The 12,356-nt window shown below is 40.4% G+C and overlaps 1 protein-coding gene across 3 annotated transcripts in view; it reads right to left on the reverse strand.

Annotated features, from left to right (window-relative positions):
- The window catches only part of BRINP3 (BMP/retinoic acid inducible neural specific 3), a 534,695-nt gene that overhangs the window by 156,062 nt on the left and 366,277 nt on the right, over positions 1 to 12,356 (reverse strand). The window lies entirely within an intron of this gene.

The raw sequence follows: 12,356 nt of genomic DNA on the forward strand, positions 1-12,356 counted from the left end.
TTTCGGCAAGATGGTGGCTGCGTGAGCTTGCCTGGTAGTGTCTCTGCAGGGGGCGGCTGGGCAGCGTTGAAGGCTCTTTGAGACCGCGCTGTTTCGGGGATTTTTGCTGGTTGGAAGGTGTCTGGACGTCAATTCGGTGGGAAGGTAACAGAGAGGATACATCTATAATATATAAACGGAGGTCCCAGCTGGGCTCGGGAAGTTCCCTCCTTGGGTGGGCGGAGCCGCGGTAGCGGGTGCTCCTGAAGCTCCGGAGCCGCGGCGGCCAGGGTTTTTGTTTTTTTTTTCCTTTTACTAGAGGCTTTGCGGTGCTGAGAAATTCGCGGATACTGGGCTGGCTGGTGAGGGATTGTTGGGACAAGACTCCTTTGCAGATTGATTTGGGGAGACAGACGGTGTTTTCTTGTGAAGCGGGGGACGTTTTTGGTCGCCGGACAGGGGGGGCAGTGCTTCTGCCTGGAGCCCCATCCCCACAGGTCCGGCTGCCAATCTGCAACGGAATTGGATTTTGGACAATAAGGGGACACAATTGGGAGACTGTTGTAGGGTGCAGTGAGGGAGGAGGACACGTCTGGAAGCTGATTGGAGGATATTTTGCGAAGTTTGGGATTTCGGATCTTAGAATCTGTTTTCGGCGTTTCCAGCTGAAGCCCACCCCACCCGGCGGGGCTTGGGATCTGGGTTATTGAACTGGCCGTGGTGTAGAGGCGCCCTCAAGTGGCCGTTGCGAGGGAGCACAGGGAGGGAGCTGTCCAAAGGCTGATACCCTGAGGAGTTAGGTGAATTTCAGGGATCAGAAATTCAATATAAAATTCGCGGATCTGGCTTCCCCCACAGGGATGGCACCCAGCTACGGGGATCCCTGAGGGCTGTGTTGCACTGCGGGGCTCCTAAGCTTTCTGTGGACCAGATTTGAGCTTGCCAGGTCTGGGTCCCCTGAACTCTGGCGGTCCACACCCCAGACTCACACCTCTTGAGTCTTCAGTGTCTCAGACTTTCCACCCCTGAATCCATCACGCTCTGGGGTCTACCTGGGGTCCTTGAGTGCCCTGGACTTCAACGTTTGCGTTTTATCTTTAATGGTTCATATTGTTTTGTTTTTATTTTCACTTTATCTTATTTTTTACTCTTTTTGACGCCCTGATTGCTAATATTGCATTATCCCCTAGTCTTTTCTCCTAGCGTCTCCCCCAAAGTCCTTTTTTTTTTTATACAGATATTTAGGGGTTTTTTTGGTTGTTGTTTTAGATAGTGTTGCAATTGTGACACGTGTATACCTGTATCTCTCTCCCCCATCTGTTCCCCACCGCTTGCCTATCCTCTTTTTCTTTCTTCCTTTCTTCTTGTCTTTCTTTTTTTCTTTATTATAATTAGTGTTTTTTTTTTCGGTTCTCTCTTTCCCTCTTGTCCCTCATTTTCCACTTATTTTATTTTAATTCAAGTACACAATACGTGCTACAGGGAACACCTCACATTTGCTGGGTTTTCCCATCCTCCACTGCCTCATTTCTGTGTGAACTGATTTAGGCTACCTACACTATCCCTCTTCCCCTGCATCTTGATAACCACTATCATCTACTGTCTCTCCTATATTCCACCCCCCACCTCCCATTCTTTGATCCACAAAGTGTCTAATTCTTAATTTCTAATACCTTTGTTCTATTTTGTCTGTTATCCACTCTTGAAACTATTACCTTTCTTTTCTTTTTCCTTCTCTCATGAAAACAATAGCTTTGTAGTTCATACCATATTCCGCCTATATTCAGTCATTTACTTCATAAAAGATACTCTACCTACAGCTATAACTCTATACAATCTACATGAATCTAACCTCCATCCTCCCAGATCTCATATTCTTGCTTTGTTAACATACATTACCAATACCACTTTACACTTTACCCTTGCTGACACAATTGCCTTTTCCCAACACTAATACTTTCTTCTAAAGTGAACTTAACCAACAACAAGTAACTTGAGTAAGAAGAAAAAAGTGACAAAGAGAAGATATAACACCTATGCAAAAATAACAACTAATTAACCTCCAAAAGCAGACAAAGAAGCTAAGGAACTGATTAAATTCGTCAAAATAAAGAGATGACCAGAAAGCAACAAAAATCTACAAACCAAACCAATAATCAGGAAAACATGACTGAATCCAATCAACAAACCAATAATCACGAAGGGGAGCAAAACTTGGCACAAGCAATGAAAGAACTCAGAACATTCATCACTGACAAATTTGATGCAGTAATGAAAGAGGTTAACAACATGAAGACATCACTTGGAGGGGAAATTGCAGACATAGGCAAAAACATAACAGATATGATGGGAATGAACACCACAGTTCAAGAAATCAAAAATACACTTGCAGCAAATATCAGCAGACTAGAAGAGACAGAGCAGAGAATTAGTGATGTGGAAGACAGTACCTCAGAAATCAAACAGATAGTAGAAGGGGTCAATAAGAAGATAGAAAAAATCCAATTAGGATTTAGGGACCTGAATGACAATGCAAAATGCTCAAACATACGTATTATAGGCATTCCAGAAGGTGAAGAGAAGGGAAAGGGGTCAGAAGGAGTGTTGCAGGAAATAATGGCTGAAAACTTCCCAAATCTACTGAAAGAGACAGATGTACATATCCAAGAAGCACAGCGCACTCCACAAGTCATAAACCCCAACAGGCCCACCCCAAGACATATACTTATCAAATTATCCAAGGCTCAAGACAAAGAGAAAATCCTAAAAGCAGCAAGAGAAAAGAAAACCATCACATACAAGGGAAGCTCAATTAGATTAAGTGCTGATTTCTCTTCTGAAACCATGGAGGCAAGAAGACAGTGGTATGATATAGTCAAGGTACTAAAGGAAAAAAACTTCCAACCAAGAATACTCTATCCAGCTAAACTAGCATTCAAACATGATGGAGAGTTCAAAATATTCACAGACAAACAGAAACTGAAAGAGTATACCAACAAGAAACCTCCCCTTCAAGAAGTTCTAAAGGGAGTTCTGCAGGAAGAAAGGAAAAAACAGGAAAGGCAAAGTTGGAGGAGAGTATAAGACCAACAACAACAACAAAAAAGACCAAAAAAATATACAAAACAAATATGACAAACACAAATCCAATCAAAATATGGCTAACACAAATAATTCCTTGATAGTAATAACACTGAATGTCAATGGATTAAACTCACCTATCAAAAGATTCAGACTGGGACATTGGATAAGGAAATATAACCCATTCATATGCTGTCTACAAGAGACACATCTTAGACCCAGAGACACATGGAGATTGAAAGTGAATGGCTGGAAAACAATCATACAAGCTAACAATAACCAAAAAAAGGCAGGAGTAGCTATATTAATATCAGACAAAATAGACTTTAAATGTGAAACAATTGTGAGAGACAAAGAAGGATACTACATTTTAGTGAAAGGGAAAATCTGTCAAGAAGATCAAACAATCATAAATATCTATGCCCCTAACAAGGGTGCCTCTAAATACGTCAGGCAAACGCTGGAAAAACTAAGTGAAAGAATAGATACATCTACAATTATAGTGGGGGATTTTAATACACCACTATCAACTCTGGACAGAACATCTCAAAAGAGAATCACCAAAGAAACAAAACATCTGAATAGTATATTAGAGGAGCTCGATCTAATAGACATATATAGATCGCTACACCCAAACACAGCAGGATATACATTTTTCTCAAGCGCACATGGATCATTCTCCAAGATAGATCATATGCTAGGCCACAAAGAAAGGCTGAACGAATTCAGAAAGATTGAAATCATACAAAACATTATCTCTGACCACAGTGGAGTCAAGCTGGAGATTTGCAAGGGACAGAAGCCCAGATTTCACACTATGATTTGGAAATTAAACAGCACACTCTTAGAAAAACAGTGGGTCAAAGAGGAAATCTCAAAAGAAATCAATGACTACCTTGAAACAAATGATAATGATAACACAACATACCAAAATTTATGGGATGCAGCAAAAGCAGTACTGAGAGGGAAGTTTATAGCCATAAATTCATATATCAAAAAAGAAGAAAGAGCAAAAATCGAAGAACTAACTGCACATTTGAAGGAATTAGAAAAACAACGACAAAGTAACCCAACAGGAAGAAGAAGGAAGGAAATAACAAAGATAAGAGCAGAACTAAATGAAATAGAAAATAAGAAAGCACTTGAACAGATAAACAAGACCAAGAGCTGGTTTTTTGAGAAGATTAACAAAATTGACAAACCTTTAGCAACACTAACAAAGAAAAAAAGAGAGAAGATGCAAATACACAAAATAAGAAATGAGAAAGGCGATATCACCACTGACCCAACAGAAATAAAGACTATCATAAGAGGATACTTTGAAAAACTATATTCCAACAAAAACGACAATCTAGAGGAAATGGACAAATTCCTAGAAACACATAAGCAGCCCATATTGACGAAAGAAGAAATTGATGATCTTAACAAACCAATCATAAGCAGAGAGATAGAATCAGTTATCAAAAATCTCCCAACTAAGAAGAGCCCAGGGCCAGATGGCTTCACAGGTGAATTCTACAAAACATTCCGGAAAGAACTGACACCAATCCTGCTGAAACTATTCCAAAACATCAAAACGGAAAGAACATTACCCAACTCCTTCTATGATGCCAACATTACCCTAGTACCAAAGCCAAACAAAGACATCACAAGAAAGGAAAACTACAGACCAATTTCTCTGATGAACCTAGACGCAAAAATACTTAACAAAATACTTGCTAATCGTATTCAACAATACATTAAACGTATTATACACCACGACCAAGTGGGATTCATCCCAGGTATGCAAGGATGGTTCAACATAAGAAAATCAATCAACGTAATACACCATATAAACAGATTGAAGGAAAAAAATCACATGATTATATCTATTGATGCAGAAAAAGCATTTGACAAAATACAGCACCCTTTCTTGATAAAAACACTCCAAAAGATTGGAATACAAGGGAATTTTTTGAACATGATAAAGAGTATATATGAAAAACCTAAAGCCAATATTGTTTACAATGGAGAAATCCTAGACTCCTTCCCTCTAAACTCAGGAACAAGACAAGGATGCCCACTGTCTCCGCTCCTATTTAACATTGTCTTAGAAGTACTTGCACGAGCACTGAGGCAAGAACCAGAAATAAAAGGCATTCAAATTGGAAAGGAAGAAGTCAAAATTTCATTATTTGCAGATGACATGATCCTATACATAGAAAACCCTGAGATATCTACAACGAAGATTCTAGAACACATAAATGAGTTTAGTAAAGTCGCAGGTTATAAGATCAATGCGCAAAAATCAGTAGCATTTCTGTACACCAATAATGAGCAAGATCAGGAGGAAATCAAGAAACAAATACCATTCACAATAGTAAATAAAAAAATCAAATACTTAGGAATAAATTTAACTAAAGAGGTAAAGAACTTATACAACGAGAATTATACAAGATTGTTCAAGGAAATCAAAGAAGACCTAAATAAATGGAAGACTATTCCTTGTTCATGGATAGGAAGACTGAACATTATTAAGATGTCTATCCTACCAAAACTGATCTACACATTCAATGCAATCCCAATAAAAATCAACGCAGCCTTCTTTAAGGAACTAGAAAAACTAACTATGAAATTTATTTGGAAAGGAAAGAGACCCCGAATAGCCAAAGACATACTGAAAAAGAAAAACGAAATTGGAGGAATCACACTACCTGACTTCAAAACATACTATAAAGCTACGGTGGTGAAAACAGCATGGTATTGGCATAAGGAGAGACACATAGACCAATGGAATCGAATTGAAAGCTCTGATATAGAACCTCACATATACAGCCACATAATATTCGATAAAGCCACCAAACCCTCTCAATTGGGAGAGAGTGGCCTATTCAACAAATGGTGTCTGGAGAACTGGATAGCCATATGTAGAAGAATGAAAGAGGATTACCATCTCACACCTTATACAAAGATTAACTCAAGATGGATCAAAGACCTAAATATAAGAGCCAAGACCATAAAAACCTTAGAAAGCAGTGTAGGGAAACATCTACAGGACCTTGTAATAGGAAATGGATTTATGAATATCTCACCAAAAGCATGAGCAGCAAAAGAACTAATAGATAAATGGGACTTCCTCAAAATTAAAGCCTTCTGCACCTCAAAGGAGTTTGTCAAGAAAGTAAAAAGGGAGCCAACACAGTGGGAGAAAATATTTGGCAATCATATATCTGATAAGAAACTTATAACTTGCATATATAAAGAACTCCTATATCTTGAAAATAAAAAGATAAACAACCCACTTAAAAAATGGGAAAAAGACTTAAACAGACACTTCTCCGAAGAAGAAATACAAATGGCAAGAAAGCACATGAAAAAATGTTCCAAATCTCTAGCTATCAGGGAAATGCAAATCAAAACTACAATGAGATACCATCTTACACCCATAAGATTGGCAGCTATGAAAAAAACAGAAGAATACAAGTGCTGGAGAGGATGTGAAGGAAGGGGAACACTCATCCACTGCTGGTGGGAATGCAGAAGGATCCAACCATTCTGGAGGACAGTATGGCGGTTTCTCAAAAAACTAGCCATAGATTTGCCATATGACCCAGCAATACCACTGCTGGGTATATACCCAGCAGAACTGAAAACAAGGACACAAACCGATATATGTACACCAATGTTCATAGCAGCATTGTTCACTATTGCCAAAAGTTGGAATCAACCCAAATGCCCATCAACAGATGAGTGGATCAATAAAATGTGGTATATACACACAATGGAATACTACTCGGCTGTAAGAACAAACACACTACAAACACATGTGATAACATGGATGAATCTTGAGAACCTTATGTTGAGTGAAGCAACCCAGACATTGAAGGACAAATACTACATGACCTCAATGATATGAAATAAACAAGCTGCCCTAGATAGCAAGAGACTGAACGATAGGCTTACAGGAAATCGGAGGGTGGAGAAAGGATATGAACCGATGTCTGCAGGGGTGGAACTTAAGACGAGATGGTGGTAAGTATGAACACAAAGAAGAGATAAAATGGGGGCAAGGGGTTGCCTTTGGTTGGGGCTTTACGGGTTTGAGGGTGGCTGGGGAGTGACGGTTGGGTAATGTTGCCCACAAGTGGGGGGAGTGAGGGGTAGCATACGAACACAGGAGAGGGTTAGGAGGTGGTGGAGAGTAAAATGCCGAGAAAATAATATCAAAATATAATAAAGAGTGTTACCTGTTTAGAATGCTCGGAGGGGAGGGTCTGATGCAGGACGGGCTCCTGGGGAATGTCTAAATGCTCATTCTGCCAGAGTGGGTGACACCATGGGGTAGAATCCCAAGTAGTGAGAGTGGGGGTGGACCCACATCCTGGGGAGGACTAATGCCACCAAATAGAGGGAACTCTATCCCTTGAGAGAAAGGGTGGCTCCCAGGGCATTGGGGCAGTTGAGCAAGTTAGGCCCTGAACACTATTCCATCTATCTCTGGAAGTGGCTCCTCAGGAAACGGAGGTTGACTGTCACTGTGGGCACCAAGGTGGAAGGGAAAATGGACGTTAAATGTGTGGAACCAAAGTAAATGGGGGGCAAGGGAGGAGTTTCTTGAGAGTACACAAGGATGGATATAAAACATGTAATATTACACCATAACATATAGGAGACGACAGACTGATAATGTAAACCATAATGTAAAACATAGGAGAACTAAAAATGTAAAGAACTGTGTATCCTAAAGTATGCACCATAATGTAAGCACAGATATTACCATGTTAGAAAGCTAATATCTCAGACTCTGTACATCATCTTAAGTAAATATGATGTGAATAGGGTGTAAGAGTATCGCTGTGGAAGGAAAAAGGTGTTGTGGTGGATGTATGGGAGTGCTGTATATTATATATATGCATTGCTGTGGTCTAGGACTCCTACGAAGAAACGCTGAATAATTGGGGGGGGGGGGGAAAGGATAGGATGTGGAATTTTTTCAAGTCAACATTCTTTATCTAAGTTCTTTATCTAACTTTATCCAAGTTCTTTATCTATCCTTTAAACCCATCGCTATATGCCATTCCCTAGTAAGGGACCATGACATTATATTGGGCTTCAAATTTCGGGGAGTTCTGGATCACAGAGTGTTTCAACAATGGCAATGGAGGGATACTGGTATGAGATACCAATGACAGGTGATATATGGCTGACAGGGAGCTGTACAGAACATATGTCCAGGGTGCATGGTAATGATTGGATATACTCATACTGGCAACAATTAAAAACCCAGCAGGGGGGGTACTGGGTTCCTGGCCAGTGGTGCTCTGTCGTGGACCCTAGGGGAGCAGCGATAGTCTCCCAGGTACAGCGGCGGGGACCGGGAGGGAGTGAGGGTTCAACAGTGAGCCCCTGATGCTAATGACTATGCTCGTGAGCTGATAAACCTAAAATAAGAACAAGGCCTAGAGCAACATTGTGCCTGGGAATTTCCTCCTGTCAGCCTTCCTGTTACTCAAATGTGGCCAGTCTCGAAGCCAAACTCAGCATGTAAATGCAATGCCTTCCCTCCAGCGTGGGACATGACACCCGGGGATGAGCCTCCCTGGCAACGAGGGACCACTATCAAATATCAACTGATGATGCAACTGGAAAAGGACCTTATATGGAAGGTTCAATGCGGATCAGCAGAATATCCATGTCTACATAAAATAACATGACTTTAAAATGCTGTTTGACCTAAAGTAAGGGGGAAATGGAAAGGAGAAATGAGTTTATATGGCTACGAGTTTCTAAAAAAGAGTCTGGAGGCTGGCAGAAGGATTGCCCTCATGCACAACTGAGCAGAGTCAGAGAGACAGATAAAGCAGATACAACCCCCAGATATTGGTTCCTATGAAGGCTAAAGAGACCCATGAGAGTTATGGTCATGGCCGATGGGGTTTACTACCAGGGCAGATGGCCCCTCTCTGGAAATGGTGTTTATGTGTGATGAATCTGGACTCAGATGGGATCTCCCTTCATAAGACTTTCATACTAATCTGCTGGAGGTGCAGTTAACGTTGGGGTTTAAGATATAGTTAGGGGATTTGAATCTCTGGACTGATAATGTGATAGCCAGGTCCTGAGCCTCAACAGACTCCAGCACCTACAATCTGATTTATTGGACTTACCACACTCAGCTAAGATGGAGTTGAAGAAGGACAATCACCACACCATGGAGCCTAGAGTGATTACAACTGAAAATGGGAGGATGGCAGCCAGCATCCATGTGGAATCTGAGCCTCCTCTTGACATAGAGGTGCAATGGACACAACCAATCCAATGTCCACATAGAAGAAGTGGCATTGGATTGGGAAAAGTGGACATGGTGGACGATGGGTATGGGGAAGGGCAGGAAGAGATGAGAGGTGGGGGCGTTTTTGGGACGTTGAGCTGCCCTGGATGGCGCCTCGGGGGTGATCACCGGACATCGTGGATCCTCACAGGGCCCACTGGATGGAATGGAGGAGAGTATGGGCCATGATGTGGACCATTGTCTATGAGGTGCAGAGGTGCCCAAAGATGTACTTACCAAATCCAATGGATGTGTCATGATGATGGGAACGAGTGTTGTTGGGGGGGGGAGAGGGCGGGTGGGGGGGTGGGGTTGAATGGGACCTCACATATATATTTTTAATGTAATATTATTACAAAGTCAATAAAAAAAAAAAAAAAGAAATAGTGGATACTTTAGTGACTACAGGGCCATTCTGCCAAATAACCCAAAATACCACCTTTCTTATAACACGGAATCTTCATTGTGATAATTTATCTCATCTAAAATCCCCTCAATTAGAGATTACTTAGGAAAAACCAGTACCCTCCTTTAAAAATGAAAAGAATTCTGACAGTGTTAAAAAAAATGATCAGTCATTACAATTTAAGCATGAATTGTTTTAAACTGGTTGTTTTCCTTCTTAAACATGGATACCAGCTGAATTTTGTGAAAGGAAAATTTTCATAGAGATTGTGATAGATTTATGAGTGTTTTCCATAATTGGTCCTTTCTTTGTCAGCTCCTCCCTATAGAAGAATAACACATACCCATGCAATTGAATTTAGGCGTGACCATATAACATGGGTTGGCCAATAAAATATAAGCATAAATGATGTATGTAACTTTTGAGCAGAAGTTTTTAGATCCAGCGTGAATCTTATCAAGGTCTCTTCTGCTTGCAACAACAATGGGAAAGGTTCCCAAAATTCCCCGAGAGATTTTATGGTCAGTCTGGTTTCAGATGAGTAAGGAGCAGAGCACACTTGACACACAGTGGGTATGAAGTACAAACGATTAATAAACTTTTGTTATTGTAAAGCTCTGGGTTCATTTCTCACCTAGCATGTTGTGATTGATATAGATTGGGTAAATGGTTATTCTGGGCATTAAACATTTTAGAAATAGAGGGGAGAATTGGTGGAGTGAAGAGCACATAGGACCAAATTTGGGTGTTGGTTATTTATAAACTTAAGCAAAGGCATATGAAAATGCCAGGTGTATGCTTACTGTACTTCTAAATACATTTAGAGTCAGACCTAAACATCCTCTCCCTCACACTTCCATGCATTTTGCTTCAGGTCCCTCTGCCCCCTATCACAGAACAGAGGCTAATACTATCACTATCACCATGTACCTCTACAATGAGTTACATAAACTTTAATAACTTTCAAGCAGAAGGGAATGCTAACAGTTTTTTCCTACAGTAAAACTTAGTCAATATAAAGTATAACTAGATAATTACCTACTACAGAACAAGAGGATGGTGAATGTCATCAGGTTGTGAGAATATGATGTATTTGTACAATGATGGACAAATTGTGTGCATTGCTTGAAAGGCTATGCATGTCCTAAAATACCCTTGCAAAGGAAGAGTTCTTGAATTACGGCTAAATTGGGGCTCTTTGCTTTATTTGTAGCAACACAGGATTCATAGAATATTGGTTTAAGTGTATGAAAAATTAAGATGTAAAGGTTAATACAAATTGCTAAAAACAATATAAACTCTTTGTAAATACTAGGGAAATGTTATGTGATTTAGGCCAGGGTTCTACTTTTTTCCATGTTCTGTTAAAAAAAAAAACTGTCAATGATTAATTATAAACCGTTAAAGTTGGGGTGGCGGACTTGGCCCAGTGGTTAGGGCGTCCGTCTACCACGTGGGAGGTCCGCGGTTTAAACCCCGGGCCTCCTTGACCCGTGTGGAGCTGGCCCATGCGCAGTGCTGATGCGCGCAAGGAGTGCCCTGCCGTGCAGGGGTGTCCCCACATAGGGGAGCCCCACACGCAAGGGGTGTGCCCCGCAAGGAGAGCCGCCCAGTGCGAAAGAAAGTGCAGCCTGCCCAGGAATGGTGCCACACACACGGAGAGCTGACATAACAAGGTGACGCAACAAAAAGAAACACAGATTCCCATGCCGCTGATGACAACAGAGGCGGACAAAGAAGACGCACCAAATAGAAACAGGGAACAGACAACGAGGGGGGAGGGGGTGTGTGTAAATAAATAAATAAATCTTTTAAAAAAAACTGTTGAAGACATTTTTAGTTAATGATAAAATCAGGATTCATAAAGAGCTCAGTGAATGTAGCAATGCTGGAAATAGATGAAATTCAAAGCATTAGGAAAGGTGAAGTCCAACATTAGGATAAAAAAAATGCATATGTATGTGTGTTAGAAAATCAAAATAGAGGAGATCTGACCTGCTAGTTGTTTATTTAAAAATCACCTACACATTTTTGTTCACAGCTCAATATGGATGAACTGTGCGACATGGTTGGCCACAAGTTAAATGAATCTTATACTGTATCATGTCCAGAATAAAGAGAATAATTAACCATTATATTTTACACTAATGGAACTACATTAACAGTATTGTACTCTGTTCAGTTCTGAATTCCACTGAAAAACTGAGATTATTCAAAGAGGATGATGAGAATGGTTAATGGGTTTAGAAATTTTCTGAATTAAAGAATAAACTAAGAGAGGGAAATATTAAGTTTTCAAGAAAGAAAATGGAAGAATATGATAGCTATATTCAAATACCTGATGGTTGCCCTATGGAAGAAGGATTACACAACTCAACAGAGCAGGACTAAGACTAATGGATGGAAGTTAGAGGTACATTTGTTTCAGCAATATGCAAGATCAGGCTGTTTTGCAGAAAAGTAGGAAATAAATAAGAAATTTATTTCAAAATATTGAGATTCATCTTATAATTAGAGCCTTCAAACTCAGGACAGTCATCTTGGTGATAAAATAAGAACACAATATTGAAACAGAAGTAA

Source organism: Dasypus novemcinctus, chromosome 13 (genome assembly GCF_030445035.2).
Source record: "Dasypus novemcinctus isolate mDasNov1 chromosome 13, mDasNov1.1.hap2, whole genome shotgun sequence".
Classification (NCBI taxonomy): Eukaryota; Metazoa; Chordata; class Mammalia; order Cingulata; family Dasypodidae; genus Dasypus; species Dasypus novemcinctus.